Here is a 14,746-nt window from a genome sequence, read left to right on the forward strand (position 1 = left end):
CATCTTATCCCCTATCCTTTGGATAGGGGATAACATGTCTAGGGGGCAGAGTAACCCTTTAAGGGCTAGTCCAGCAGGACTCCTGCTAATGGGAACTGCGTTCCTGCTGTGGAAAAAGTGCAGGAACTCACGGGAACGGACTTGAGCCCTGCCTATTACTCAAGGCCGAAAGGCTGTCATTTTGGTGTCTGTTTGGGTGCTACATTTAGGATTTGCCATATGGAATAGTATAGACTACTGCACTAATCTTTTTTTTTATATAATTATTTAATTTTTTTGAAAAAGTTTAGCACCGCTACCACAGAAGAAGACGTGTGCAATACATATCTGATATAAAAATGCAGTAGAAAGGTAAAAAAAAAAGTAGGTAGAACATTATTGCACTATTCTATACAGCAAGATAAAAATCGGTCTGTCTGAGGGATCTACATGCTCCGATGTGGACATCAGTGCTATAAGGTCTATCTAGTCATGGTACCTTTTCCAACAAATTTTGGTTTTGAACTTTATTAAGATCTAAAGCCAAATATGATATTCCTTGAAGAGATATCCATCTTGAAGCTGCTTGACCCCAATACAAAATCAATGCCCCCCCCCACAAGGTGCCATTAACCATACTGGTGTCTTCTTGTGCCAGAGGAGCTGTGGATCCACTTTGGCCTAGGGGTCTGGTTGCAATTGCACTCTCTACACTCCCGGTAGCTACCATTGAGTCCAGGGGGTCTACTATGTGTATTGATGACTACAAGGTAGAAGGCTCAGTTTTTTAATCCTTGTGAACAATAAAGTAGACCATAGTGGTTAACCCCTTCAGTGCTTTAAAGTATTTTTCGCCGTATAAGACGCACTTTTTCTTCCCCAAAACTGGGGGGGGGGGGGGAAAGTTGGTGCGTCTTATACGGCGAATACAACCCTATCGCGGCTGTCCCTGCGGCCATCAACGGCCGGGACCCGCGGCTAATACAGGACATCACCGATCGCGGTGATGCCCTGTATTAACCCTTCAGGCGCGGCGATCAAAGCTGACCGCCGCATCTGAAGTGAAAGTGACACTAACCCGGCTGCTCAGTCGGGCTGTTCGGGACCGCTGCGGTGAAATCGCGGTGTCCCGAACAGCTTACAGGACATCGGGAGGGACCTTACCTGCCTCCTCGGTGTCTGCTCCGTGCCGGGATCCCCTGCATGGACGGCGCTCTCCTTCGACGCACGCCGCCACGTCATCCAATAGGAGCGGCGTGCGTAGCGACGTGATGACGGCGACGGAGAGCGTGGATCCCGGGGAAGAAGATGTCCGGAGCGTCAGGGACACCACGGGGATGCGGCCACAGCGATGGAGCGGCATCCAGGGCAGCGGTGACGAGCGGTGACGGGTCCGGAGCGGCGGGGACAGGTGATTATTACCTCCAATCCAGTGGTCTTCAACCTGCGGACCTCCAGATGTTGCAAAACTACAACTCCCAGCATGCCCGGACAGCCAACGGCTGTCTGGGCATGCTGGGAGTTGTAGTTTTGCAACATCTGGAGGTCCGCATTTTTAAGATCACTGTTGGGTTCAGAATCTTTTATTTCTAGATTTTGCACCTTTAAAATTGGGTACGTCTTATATGCCGGTGCGTCCTATAGGGCGAAAAATACGGTTTCATCCTTTATAACCAGCTATACACCCTGACATCTGATTCCCAACACCGAACTCTATTTATCTAAGAAATAAGATGGAATTTACATATTTTTTTTCAAAGCATGCATTCCCCACTGTGAATTTTGCATATGAAAAGTTTGTGGAAAATGCGGTGTAATCATTTATGGATTGAAGACTGAAGAGTAATTATAAGATTCCCTGGAATGGAGCGCGTCTTGTTTTTTCATTTTGTTTACTGCAGTATAGCACAATACTCAACGGGAGCACAAGGGAACCTGTAGGGCAGCTAATGAAAATATATCTGAAAAGAATCCATTTAGAATTGACTCAGACTCGTAAGATGGTAATTTACAAAAGGAACGGAATCTGTTCTATTAAATGCTTCTACTAAATCTCAGGTTTCTAGGAGGGTTGGAGTTCCATATTTCCATGTCAAATATATTTTAAAAATCTAAATTTCATGGTGCCTAAAATCTTGGAAGGCATCTTGAGATGTTTGAGGATTTTCTGCTTTTACATGAATAGGTAATAGTTCACCAATAGTGTTGCTCGCGATTATTCACGAATATCGCATATTCGCCAATTCGCGAATATAGCACTATATATTCGTAATTACGAATATTTTTTTTGCCACAGTACACATCACAGTGATCACCCCTCTCTTCTTCCAGCTTGTGTGGTGCAAAGAAGGCTCTAATACTACTGTGTGAGACTGGCGTGCGAATTTTCGCATATGCAAATTTTTGTATATGCAAATTTTCGCATACGCAAATTTTCGCATATGCGAAAATAAGCCGCGAATATTACGAATATGCGAATTTAGCGAGTATATGACGAATATTCGTCCATATATTTGCGAAATATCGCAAATTCAAATATGGCCTATGCCGCTCAACACTATAATCACCAAGCACTCCATGTAATGTTACCCACAGGCACTGGCATTGCCAATATCACTTGTGATTCCAGCAAAGATATATAGAATGGAGCACTCACCAGGTCAGTAGCATGTATGTATGGTTGATGAAATAAAGTTTTTTTAAGCTACTGACCGGGTGAGTGCTCCACTATATATATATATATATATATATATATATATATATCTTTGCTGATGTCTGTGTTGTGAGCACCGAGAAGGTCGTATGGATATGCTATAGGAGCTGCATAGACTGTCTGCATATCCCACACTAGCAGTGCCAAGGTGGACTCTTTTGTATGGAATTCTGCCAGTATCACTTGATCACCATGTATTGATCAAGGTAGCACTGGTTTCTTATTAAGTGGACAGTTACAGAGCCCTACTGCCCCCATATTTAGTGCAATGTCATCATTATTAGTGTTGCTCGCGAATATTCGCAATTCGAATATTATTCGCGAATATCGCATATTCGCGAATTCGCGAATTTCGCGAATATAGCGCTATATATTCGTAATTACGAATATTCTTTTTTTTTTTTTTTTTTTTTTTCTTCACAGTACACATCACAGTGATCATCCCTCTCTGCTTCCAGCTTGTGTGGTGTAAAGAAGGCTGTAATACTACTGTGTGAGACTGGCGTGCGAAAATTCAAATATGCGAAAATTAGCATATGCTAATTTTCGCACATGCGAATTTTCGCACGTACTAATTTTGTGTATGCGAATTTTCACATATTTTAATTTTCGTATACGCGAATCTTCGCGTATGCGAAAATAAAACGAGAATATAACGAATATGCGCATTTTCGCGAATATATACGAATATTCGTCCATATATTTCGCGAATATTCGCGAATTCGAATATGGCCTATGCCGCTCAACACTAATCATTATTTATGGGAACCATGATAATGCAGTGAAAGGACTATAGATGGTGCAGAGGTTGCAGTAAAACCTGCCCTGGTGTATTGGAGGTGCCAAAAAGCTCCTCTGCTATATAGAAGTATAAGTTTTACACAGGGCAGCTATGATTATTGTAAAAGAGAAGTGTTGAATGAAAGGATGCACTCACCCAGGAACTTGACAGTAGAATACTTTATTCAGAAGCCGGTATAACACATGGGCGGGTAGACGCAGAGGAGCGACCTCGCAGCGACAAGCCGTTTCCTGTGCACAAAGCGCACTTCTTCGTGCTGCCGCTCTATGCCGATGATTATTGTGACATAGCTTTCACATCAACAAGTGGTCCAGTTTTGTGTATTTTTAACATGCTCTTTTTACAAGTCCTATACAAGCGCTCTGGATTATTTGATGGACATGTTAACTTTTCTCAGTTTGACACCTTAATGTTGTGACATCAATTTTTAACTTCTCAAAGTATGAATGTCAGCGTTGAATTGGTGCCGTTATGGCCCTGATTGAGAAGTGTTCATTTATGTGAAATGTACAATTGTTTTGTGTGACTTTTTACTTTATTGAAGTTTTTCATTTGTAAAGGTTATAGTGGTTTTCCACGATGTACAGGTGAAACTCGAAAAATTTGAATATGGTGCAAAGCTCATTTACCGTATATACTCAAGTATTAGCTGTTCCGAATATAAGCAGGGCCCCTAATTTCACCCCAAAAACCTAGGAAAAGTTATTGACTCGACTATAAGCCTAGGGTGGGAAATACATCATCCCCCCCCATGTCATCATCCCCCCCTGTCATCATCCAGACCCTCGTCATTAACACCCCTTTCATGAGCACCCCCGTCAATATCACCCTCATCATCATCACCCTGTCATTATCACCCTGTCATTATCACCCTGTCATTATCACCCTGTCATTATCACCCTCTCATCATCACCCTGTCATTATCACCCCGTCATCATCACCCTGTCATTATCACCCTCTCATCATCACCCTGTCATTATCACCCCGTCATCATCACCCTGTCATTATCACCCTCATCATCATCACCCTGCCATTATCACCCCGTCATCATCACCCTGTTATTATCACCCTCATCATCATCCCCCTCGTCATCATCCCCCTCGTCATCATCCCCCTTGTCACCATCCACCCCTTAATCATCACCGCCTGTCAATCCCTTCGTCATCATCCAAACCCCCCTTTTCTTTTCTACTCACCTCCCCAGTTGTTGCTTTCTCGGTGGGAAGGAAGGGTGAGCTGGGCCTGGCCGTCCATCTTCGGCCATCTATGCTGCAGGGACCGTCCGGTGGGGAGGGTTAGTCATTGCGGGCTGTCCATATTCACCGGGAGGCCCTCTTCTCCGCTCCGGGCCGGCCACGGACTATTGGCGTTGCATTGATGACGACGCGTAAGGACGTCCATGCGCAGCAGACGTCCGTGATGTTCCTGCACATGAACGTCCCTGCGCAGTGGCGTCAAAGCAGCTCACTAGTTCGGGGCCGGCCCGGAGTGGAGAAGAGGGCCTCCTGGTGAAGATGGACAGCCCGGAACGACTAACCCTCCCCACCGGATGGTCCCTGCAGCATAGATGGTCGAAGATGGATGGCCAGGCCCATCGCTCACAGCTAAGCCAGAAGCGGTTTTTGTTCACTCGAGTGAAAAATCATGCTGAAAAACTCGGCTTATACTCGAGTATATACGGTATTTCAGTAATGCAACTTAAACGGTGAAACTAATATATGAGAGAGACTCATTACTGTCACGATGCCGGCTGGCAGGTAGTGGATCCTCTGTGCCAGAGAGGGATTGGCGTGGACCGTGCTAGTGGATCGGTTCTAAGTCACTACTGGTTTTCACCAGAGCCCGCCGCAAAGCGGGATGGTCTTGCTGCGGCGGTAGTGACCAGGTCGTATCCACTAGCAACGGCTCAACCTCTCTGACTGCTGAAGATAGGCGCGGTACAAGGGAGTAGACAGAAGCAAGGTCGGACGTAGCAGAAGGTCGGGGCAGGCAGCAAGGATCGTAGTCAGGGGCAACGGCAGGAGGTCTGGAACACAGGCTAGGAACACACAAGGAAACGCTTTCACTGGCACAATGGCAACAAGATCCGGCAAGGGAGTGCATGGGAGGAGGTTAGATATAGTCAGGGACCAGGTGGAAGCCAATTAAGCTAATTGGGCCAGGCACCAATCATTGGTGCACTGGCCCTTTAAGTCTCAGGGAGCTGGCGCGCGCGCGCCCTAGAGAGCGGAGCCGCGCGCGCCAGCACATGACAGCAGGGGACGGGAACGGGTAAGTGACCTGGGATGCGATTCGCGAGCGGGCGCGTCCCGCTGTGCGAATCGCATCCCCAACGGCCATGACAGTGCAGCGCTCCCGGTCAGCGGGACTGACCGGGGAGCTGCAGGGAGAAAGACGCCGTGAGCGCTCCGGGGAGGAGCGGGGACCCGGAGCGCTAGGCGTAACAGTACCCCCCCCCCTTAGGTCTCCCCTTTTTTTTGTCCGGTGACTGCCTCCCCTGGGATGAGGACACCGGGAAGGAATGGATGGTTTCCTCAATGGCAGGCAGTACAGCAGGAGTAGGAATGGGGAGGGAGGGCAGAGGGTGAAGCTTGGCACGGGGCAGGGAGACACAAGGACGGGAGCCATGAGGGGACACAGAGGCTTGCCTGAAGGGACTGGGAGGGGGGGAGAGGCATTTTCTGTGGCAGGCAGAGTCCCTAACGACCTTAGGGGGACCGGATACAGGAGGAACCACAGGGTCACGGCAGGGAGTACTGGGAACTGGTTTAAGGCAGTCCTTGGAACAAGAGGGACCCCAACTCTTGATCTCCCCAGTGGACCAGTCCAGGGTTGGGGAATGGTGTAGAAGCCAGGGTAGTCCAAGGAGAACTTCGGAAGTGCAATTGGGAAGGACAAAAAATTCAATTTTCTCGTGATGAGGTCCGATGCACATTAGGAGGGGCTCCGTGCGGTAACGCACGGTGCAATCCAACCTGGCTCCGTTGACCGCGGAAATGTGGAGTGGCTTGACAAGACGGGTCACCGGAATGCGGAATTTATTCACCAAGGACTCCCGAATAAAATTCCCAGAAGCACCAGAGTCCAGGCAGGCCACGGCTGAGAGGGAAGAGCTGGCTGAAGTAGAAATCCGTACAGGCACCGTGAGACGTGGAGAAGCCGACTTAGCATCAAGAGACGCCACACCCACGAGAGCTGGGTGCGAGCGTGCGTTTCCCAGACGTGGAGGACGGATAGGGCAATCCACCAAAAAATGTTCGGTACTGGCACAGTACAGACAAAGATTCTCTTCCTTACGGCGATTCCTCTCTTCCAGGGTCAGGCGAGACCGATCCACTTGCATGGCCTCCTCGGCGGGAGGCCTAGGCGCAGATTGCAATGGAGACTGTGGGAGAGGTGTCCAGAGATCTAAGTCTTTTTCCTGGCGGAGCTCTTGATGTCTCTCAGAAAAACGCATGTCAATGCGAGTGGCTAGATGAATGAGTTCATGCAGGTTAGCAGGAGTTTCTCGTGCGGCCAGAACATCTTTAATGTTGCTGGATAGGCCTTTTTTAAAGGTCGCGCAGAGGGCCTCATTATTCCAGGATAGTTCAGAAGCAAGAGTACGGAATTGTATGGCGTACTCGCCAACGGAAGAATTACCCTGGACCAGGTTCAGCAGGGCAGTTTCAGCAGAAGAGGCTCGGGCAGGTTCCTCAAAGACACTTCGAATTTCCGAGAAGAAGGAGTGTACAGAGGCAGTGACGGGGTCATTGCGGTCCCAGAGCGGTGTGGCCCATGACAGGGCTTTTCCAGACAGAAGGCTGACTACGAAAGCCACCTTAGACCTTTCAGTAGGAAACTGGTCCGACATCATCTCCATGTGCAGGGAACATTGCGAAAGGAAGCCACGGCAAAACTTAGAGTCCCCATTAAATTTGTCCGGCAAGGACAGGCGGAGGCTAGGAGTGGCCACTCGCTGCGGAAGGGGTGCAGGAGCTGGCGGAGGAGATGATTGCTGCTGAAGTTGCGACTGAAGTTGGTGCACAATGGTGGACATTTCCGACAGCTGGTGGGTTAGATGGGCGATCTGTCGGGATTGCTGGGCGACCACCGTGGTGATATCAGAGATATAAGGCAGAGGGACCTCAGCGGGATCCATGGCCGGATCTACTGTCACGATGCCGGCTGGCAGGTAGTGGATCCTCTGTGCCAGAGAGGGATTGGCGTGGACCGTGCTAGTGGATCGGTTCTAAGTCACTACTGGTTTTCACCAGAGCCCGCCGCAAAGCGGGATGGTCTTGCTGCGGCGGTAGTGACCAGGTCGTATCCACTAGCAACGGCTCAACCTCTCTGACTGCTGAAGATAGGCGCGGTACAAGGGAGTAGACAGAAGCAAGGTCGGACGTAGCAGAAGGTCGGGGCAGGCAGCAAGGATCGTAGTCAGGGGCAACGGCAGGAGGTCTGGAACACAGGCTAGGAACACACAAGGAAACGCTTTCACTGGCACAATGGCAACAAGATCCGGCAAGGGAGTGCATGGGAGGAGGTTAGATATAGTCAGGGACCAGGTGGAAGCCAATTAAGCTAATTGGGCCAGGCACCAATCATTGGTGCACTGGCCCTTTAAGTCTCAGGGAGCTGGCGCGCGCGCGCCCTAGAGAGCGGAGCCGCGCGCGCCAGCACATGACAGCAGGGGACGGGAACGGGTAAGTGACCTGGGATGCGATTCGCGAGCGGGCGCGTCCCGCTGTGCGAATCGCATCCCCAACGGCCATGACAGTGCAGCGCTCCCGGTCAGCGGGACTGACCGTGGAGCTGCAGGGAGAAAGACGCCGTGAGCGCTCCGGGGAGGAGCGGGGACCCGGAGCGCTAGGCGTAACAATTACATGCAAAGCAAGATAGTTCAAGCCGTGATTTTTCATAATTGTGGTGTTTATGGCTTACAGCTCATGAAAACCCCAAAGGGAAATAGTCAGTTCACAAAAAGATAACCACAGCATTATGGTAATCTCACAACATAACCATTGAGCCCCAAGACAGGCACAGATCCTTCCTAAGTATGTCCATTACTATCTGATAGGTACATGCTAAAATCACCTTATGGTGGATAACCCCTTTAAATAAGCTCCTATATAAAATAGAAAGCACTGCAGAGAAGCAGATAGTTCTGTTGACGTGAACCATAAGACATGGCAGTACTTTATCAAAATGAGAGCTGTTTAGTTTGGAGAAAAGATAGATGACTTAGAGGTGGCATGAAAAGTAGTTGCTGTTAGAGTTGGAGAAACTCTTTTTATAGTGGATCTCCTCTTTGGCTAATATTGAGGTATTGAGTGGTGGACCCTTATGCTCACATAAAATCTGTTCTGATTTGAATGTCTAATCCGCTACAAAGGTTTTACATAAAAACCATCTCATATTGACCTCAATGGGAAAATTTTACACCAACTTGAAAAATAACATCAAACTATACCGGTTGGGACACCAACTATGTTAAAAGGATGTAAAGGGAAACGCCGGTACAGGACATCTTATTCCTTATCCACAGTATAGGGGATATGTGTCTGATTGCGGGAGTCCGACTGCTGGGACCCCTGTGAACTTCTTCCAAGCGTCCCAGTGTTTTGAACTTTTATGTTCAGAACTCTGGCTCTTCTAGCGTTTAAAGTGTCTGTGGTCGATATGCTCCCTCCATTCATCTTCATGGGAAAGCTACATGGAGCTACCAATGGAGGGGGTGTGTTGACCTCAGCTTCATGCTGTGATAGCCAGTAATTGGGGATGGAGTAGAGATCGCTCCATGCAGGAGGATTACCAGGGCGTCAGACAGAGGGTCCCATTGTTGGACCCCCAGCGATCAGACAGGGTAATAAGATCAGACAGGGTAATAAGATCAGCACAGAAATTGATTATTGGACTTTCATAAATACTTTGGAACTTCACTGGAAGTCAGATGATCAAGTATAAAGTTCACTGGACGGAACATAACCTCACTGGGGTGTTTTACCTTCCTCTAGATCAGTGTTCTCCAATCTGCAGATCTTCTGTTAGGGGATAAGATGTCTGATCAAGGGGTCCAGCCACTGGGGACCCCTGTAATCTTGGCTGCAGCACACAAGACATCTGGTGCACGGAGCGAACTTCCCTCTGTGCCGGATGATTGGCGATGCGGGGCGGAGGCTCGTAACGTCACGGTCACACCCTGCTCGTTATGTCACAGCCAAGCTCCTCAATGCAAGTCTATGGGAGACAGACTCCTATAGATTGCATTGAGGGGACGTGGCTGGGACATCGGAGATTCTATTCTTTGGGTAGGGGATAAGATGTCTGTTACGCCGAGCGCTCCGGGTCCCCGTTCCTCCCCGGAGCGCTCGCCTCATCCTCGTTGCTGCAGCGCCCCGGTCAGATCCACTGACCGGGTGCGCTGCGGTCCCGCCTCCAGCCGGGATGCGATTCGCGATGCGGGTGGCGCCCGCTCGCGATGCGCACCCCGGTCCCCGTACCTGACTCGCTCTCCGTCGGTCCTGTCCCGGCGCGCGCGGCCCCGCTCCCTAGGGCGCGCGCGCGCCGGGTCTCTGCGATTTAAAGGGCCAGTGCACCTATGATGGTGCCTGGCTCAATCTTCCAATTAGCTTAATTAGTTTCCACCTGTGCACTTCCCTATATCACCTCACTTCCCCTGCACTCCCTTGCCGGATCTTGTTGCACTTGTGCCTAGTGAAAGCGTTCCCTTGTTTGTTCCTAGCCCGTGTTCCTGACCTCCTGCCGTTGCCCCTGACTACGATCCTTGCCGCCTGCCCCCGACCTTCTGCTACGTCCGACCTTGCTTCTGCCTACTCCCTTGTACCTCGCCTATCTTCAGCAGTCAGAGAGGTGAGCCGTAGCTAGTGGATACGACCTGGTCACTACCGCAGCAGCAAGACCATCCCGCTTTGCGGCGGGCTCTGGTGAAAACCTGTAGTGGCTTAGAACCGGTCCACTAGCGCGGTCCTCGCCATCCCTCTCTGGCACAGAGGATCCACTACCTGCCAGCCGGCATCGTGACAGTAGATCCGGCCATGGATCCCGCTGAAGTTCCTCTGCCAGTTGTCGCTGACTTCCCTACACTGGTCGCCCAGCAAGCCCTAAAGATCGCCCAACGAAATCAACAGCTGGCATACTTGACCTCCGTGACACTGCATCTTCAGTCACAGATACAGCAAATTCAGTCACAGCTACAGCTGCAACAACCATCTCCTCCGCCGGCTCCTGCAACTCCTCCGCAGCAACCGGCCGCTCCTAACCCCTGCTTGTCCCTGCCGGACAAATTTGATGGGGTCCGCAATGATCCTGCCACAGCCACAGTCCAGTCCTACTTCGCTGAGGTCCGTGGTGTCTTCGAGGAGCCTTCCCGAGCCTCTTCTGCCAAGACTGCCCTGCTGAACCTGGTCCAGGGTGTTTCTTCCGTTGGCGAGTACGCCATTCAGTTCCGTGCTCTTGCTTCCGAGTTGTCCTGGAATAGTGAGATTCTCTGCGCGACCTTTAAAAAAGGCCTATCCAGCAACATTAAAGATGTTCTGGCCGCACGAGAAACTCCTGCTAACCTGCATGAACTCATTCATCTTGCCACTCGCATTGACATGCGTTCTTCCGGATGGCGTCTGGAGCTCCGCCTGGATATGGACGTTGTTCGCACGAGGCGTTTTTTCTCCCCGGCTCCTCTCTCCTCTGGTCCTCTGCAATCCGTTCCTGTGCCTCCCGCCGCGGAGGCTATGCAAGTTGACCGGTCTCGCTTGACACCTCAAGAGAGGACACGACGCCGCATGGAGAATCTTTGCCTGTACTATGCCGGTACCGAACACTTCCTGAAGGATTGTCCTATCCGTCCTCCCCGCCTGGAAAGACGTACGCTGACTCCGCACAAAGGTGACACAGTTCTTGATGTCTATTCTGCTTCTCCATGCCTTACTGTGCCTGTGCGGATATCTGCCTCTACCTTCTCCTTCTCTACTATGGTCTTCTTGGATTCCGGATCTGCAGGAAAATTTTTTTTGGCCTCTCTTATCAACAGGTTCTACGTCCCTGTGACCAGTCTCGCCAGACCCCTCTACATCTATTGTATTAACAATGAAAGATTGGACTGTACCGTGCGTTTCCGCACAGAACCCCTCCTAAGGTGCATCGGACCTCATCACGGAAAAATTGACTTTTTTTTCCTCAGGTTCTTTGGCCCCAAGAAGAGGGGGAGACCCAAGGGGGGGGGTACTGTTACGCCGAGCGCTCCGGGTCCCCGTTCCTCCCCGGAGCGCTCGCCTCATCCTCGTTGCTGCAGCGCCCCGGTCAGATCCACTGACCGGGTGCGCTGCGGTCCCGCCTCCAGCCGGGATGCGATTCGCGATGCGGGTGGCGCCCGCTCGCGATGCGCACCCCGGTCCCCGTACCTGACTCGCTCTCCGTCGGTCCTGTCCCGGCGCGCGCGGCCCCGCTCCCTAGGGCGATAGGGTCTCTGCGATTTAAAGGGCCAGTGCACCTATGATGGTGCCTGGCTCAATCTTCCAATTAGCTTAATTAGTTTCCACCTGTGCACTTCCCTATATCACCTCACTTCCCCTGCACTCCCTTGCCGGATCTTGTTGCACTTGTGCCTAGTGAAAGCGTTCCCTTGTTTGTTCCTAGCCCGTGTTCCTGACCTCCTGCCGTTGCCCCTGACTACGATCCTTGCCGCCTGCCCCCGACCTTCTGCTACGTCCGACCTTGCTTCTGCCTACTCCCTTGTACCTCGCCTATCTTCAGCAGTCAGAGAGGTGAGCCGTAGCTAGTGGATACGACCTGGTCACTACCGCAGCAGCAAGACCATCCCGCTTTGCGGCGGGCTCTGGTGAAAACCTGTAGTGGCTTAGAACCGGTCCACTAGCGCGGTCCTCGCCATCCCTCTCTGGCACAGAGGATCCACTACTTGCCAGCCGGCATCGTGACAATGTCTAGGGGCAGAGTACCATTTTAAGGTCAACACTGGTTGGTTATAGTTTGAGCTAGATGGCCTTATGCCTATTTTTATATCTAATATTATGTTACATGTCATCATCTATTTATACAGTCAACCCCACATTGTCATCAGCTTTTGTGGAGAACCTAGAGGGCTGACATATCAATGCTTCCATGTTAACGCGACGCATTACTATTTGAGACTTTGTAGAGTGAGAGTTGAGAGGGGTACCCAAAGTGCAAGTATTCCTCATAATACCCTACTTTTGAGGCTTTTTTTTTTCTTTTTGTAAAATTGGTCATATTCAATTGTAGAATGCCCTGATCTATGGGGATTCATCTTGGAGACAGGTTCCTTTTCTTACTAGAGAGCCCACGGTGTATAAAGCAGACATGAATTGGAGCTTGTAGTGTTTCTTTTCCTAAAGGCTATTAATGTTGTACTAAGCTATTTTGGGCTTTTTTCAATCACAAGAGGGAGATATGTCAGCAGATTGTGACCTTTCCTCTCTCAGCATTTCCTCTTAGCTTTTCCCATTCAAGTGTTTTTTCTCTCTGTGCAGCTGGGTATTACTGACCTATGATTCCAGCCCATAAAAAGGCCAGGGAATGTTCCTCTAATGATATTTTAAAGTCAGCATGTTAGAAGAGATTGCTGGATGTCAAGTAAGTGTTCTGTGATTTAAAGGGGTACTCCGGTGGAATTTTTTTTTTTAAATCAACTGTAAATGACTTCTATTAAAAAATCTTTACCCTTCCAGTACTTTTTAGCAGCTGTATGCTACAGAGGAAATGATTTTCTTTTTTGAATTTCTTTTTTGTCTTGTCCACAGTGCTCTCTGCTGACACCTCTGTCCGTGTCAGGAACTGCCCAGAGCAGCATAGGTTTGCAATGGGGATTTACTCCTGCTCTGGACAGTTCCTGATACGGGCATCAGGTGTCAGCAGAGAGCACTGTGGACAAGACAAAAAAAGAAATTCAAAAAGAAAAGAATTTCCTCTGTAGCATACAGCTAAAAAGTACTGGAAGGGTAAAGATTTGTTAATAGAAGTCATTTACATATCTGTTTAACTTTCTGGCACCAGTTGATTTAAAAAAAATGTTTTCCACCGGAGTACCCCTTTAAGATCCCAGAATGTCTTATGCCGGTTTATATATGTAAAGTGCATTGCGGCCTCTCCACCATCCGCAGCGCCACATTCTGCAGACAGACAACTGCAAACAACCCCCCACCCTCCTGGCATTAGGAGTACGCTCTGGAGGAAGAATGCAGGAAATATCTTTAGGAAGCAAAGTTTATGGGAAGCTATTTAGTCTGGCTTGGCTGGCAGCATGCATAAAAACAAGTCATGTTCAAATAGGGCTTCTGAGGATAGAGATCTAGCGGAGAAAGGACATTAGTACATTTCCAGGACATGAAAGGAAATAACTGGGTACTGAGACATAAAAAGGCTAAAGTTATTTTTATTCAACTATTTAAAAAGTTTAGTCTAAAATTGACTCAAAATCTAAAGTTCTTTTCAACAGGAAGATGCAAACCAGGAGTCGATAAAGATAGCTCTAAGCTGTGTGACCACACTGGGATGGCACAAAAAAAAAACACACAAAAAAATTATAATAATATATATATATTTGGGTCTAATGTAACAAAACTGTCTAATGGAAATATGGGGGGTTGGGCATCATGGGTCAACCAGGGTGCAGGATCTTCAGAGCAGCTGTGATCAGTTGTTGGGATAGGCCTCAGGGCAGCCATTGTGTCCTTCGCCACCAGTCTACTGGTTGAGCAGCTGTAAATAGACCTTTTGTTCTAGAACAGGTGCCTTAGGTACACTGTACTCTACTTCCTCCTAGCTCCACCTTATAAGCCTACTCCATTTGCATAGAAATAGGAGAGGATTTTGGAAGTACACAGGATCACCCGGTGCTGAATGGAACAAAGGAGTCAGGATGACGAGACCTTCAAGTGAGTATTTTTTATTCAACCAGTAGGCAATGCGATTAGCTGCGCAGGCGCAGCGAAACGCATTTCATGCTGGTCAAATAAAAGTTACTTACCTAAAGGTCCCGTCATCCTGACTCCTTTTGTTAGAGCCCATGGGGTTAAACAATTTTGACAATTCTTGGGTTAGGCCCAGCTGCCTGGACTGGTCAGCTGACCTTGATGAGAGCACCTGATCCTATTTAAGCTGGCAGTCTGCTCCCATACCTCGCCTGTGAAAGAGCTCATACTTCTAGCTAGCATTTGTATTGTATCTTGAATTTCTGGCATATTTGACTCATTTGCTCCGCTCTCTGACTCTTC

General features: G+C 49.3%; 1 protein-coding gene across 4 annotated transcripts in view; it reads right to left on the reverse strand.

Annotated features, from left to right (window-relative positions):
- The window catches only part of KAZN (kazrin, periplakin interacting protein), a 563,135-nt gene that overhangs the window by 383,996 nt on the left and 164,393 nt on the right, over positions 1-14,746 (reverse strand). The window lies entirely within an intron of this gene.

This window comes from Hyla sarda, chromosome 10 (assembly GCF_029499605.1).
Source record: "Hyla sarda isolate aHylSar1 chromosome 10, aHylSar1.hap1, whole genome shotgun sequence".
Taxonomy (NCBI): domain Eukaryota; kingdom Metazoa; phylum Chordata; class Amphibia; order Anura; family Hylidae; genus Hyla; species Hyla sarda.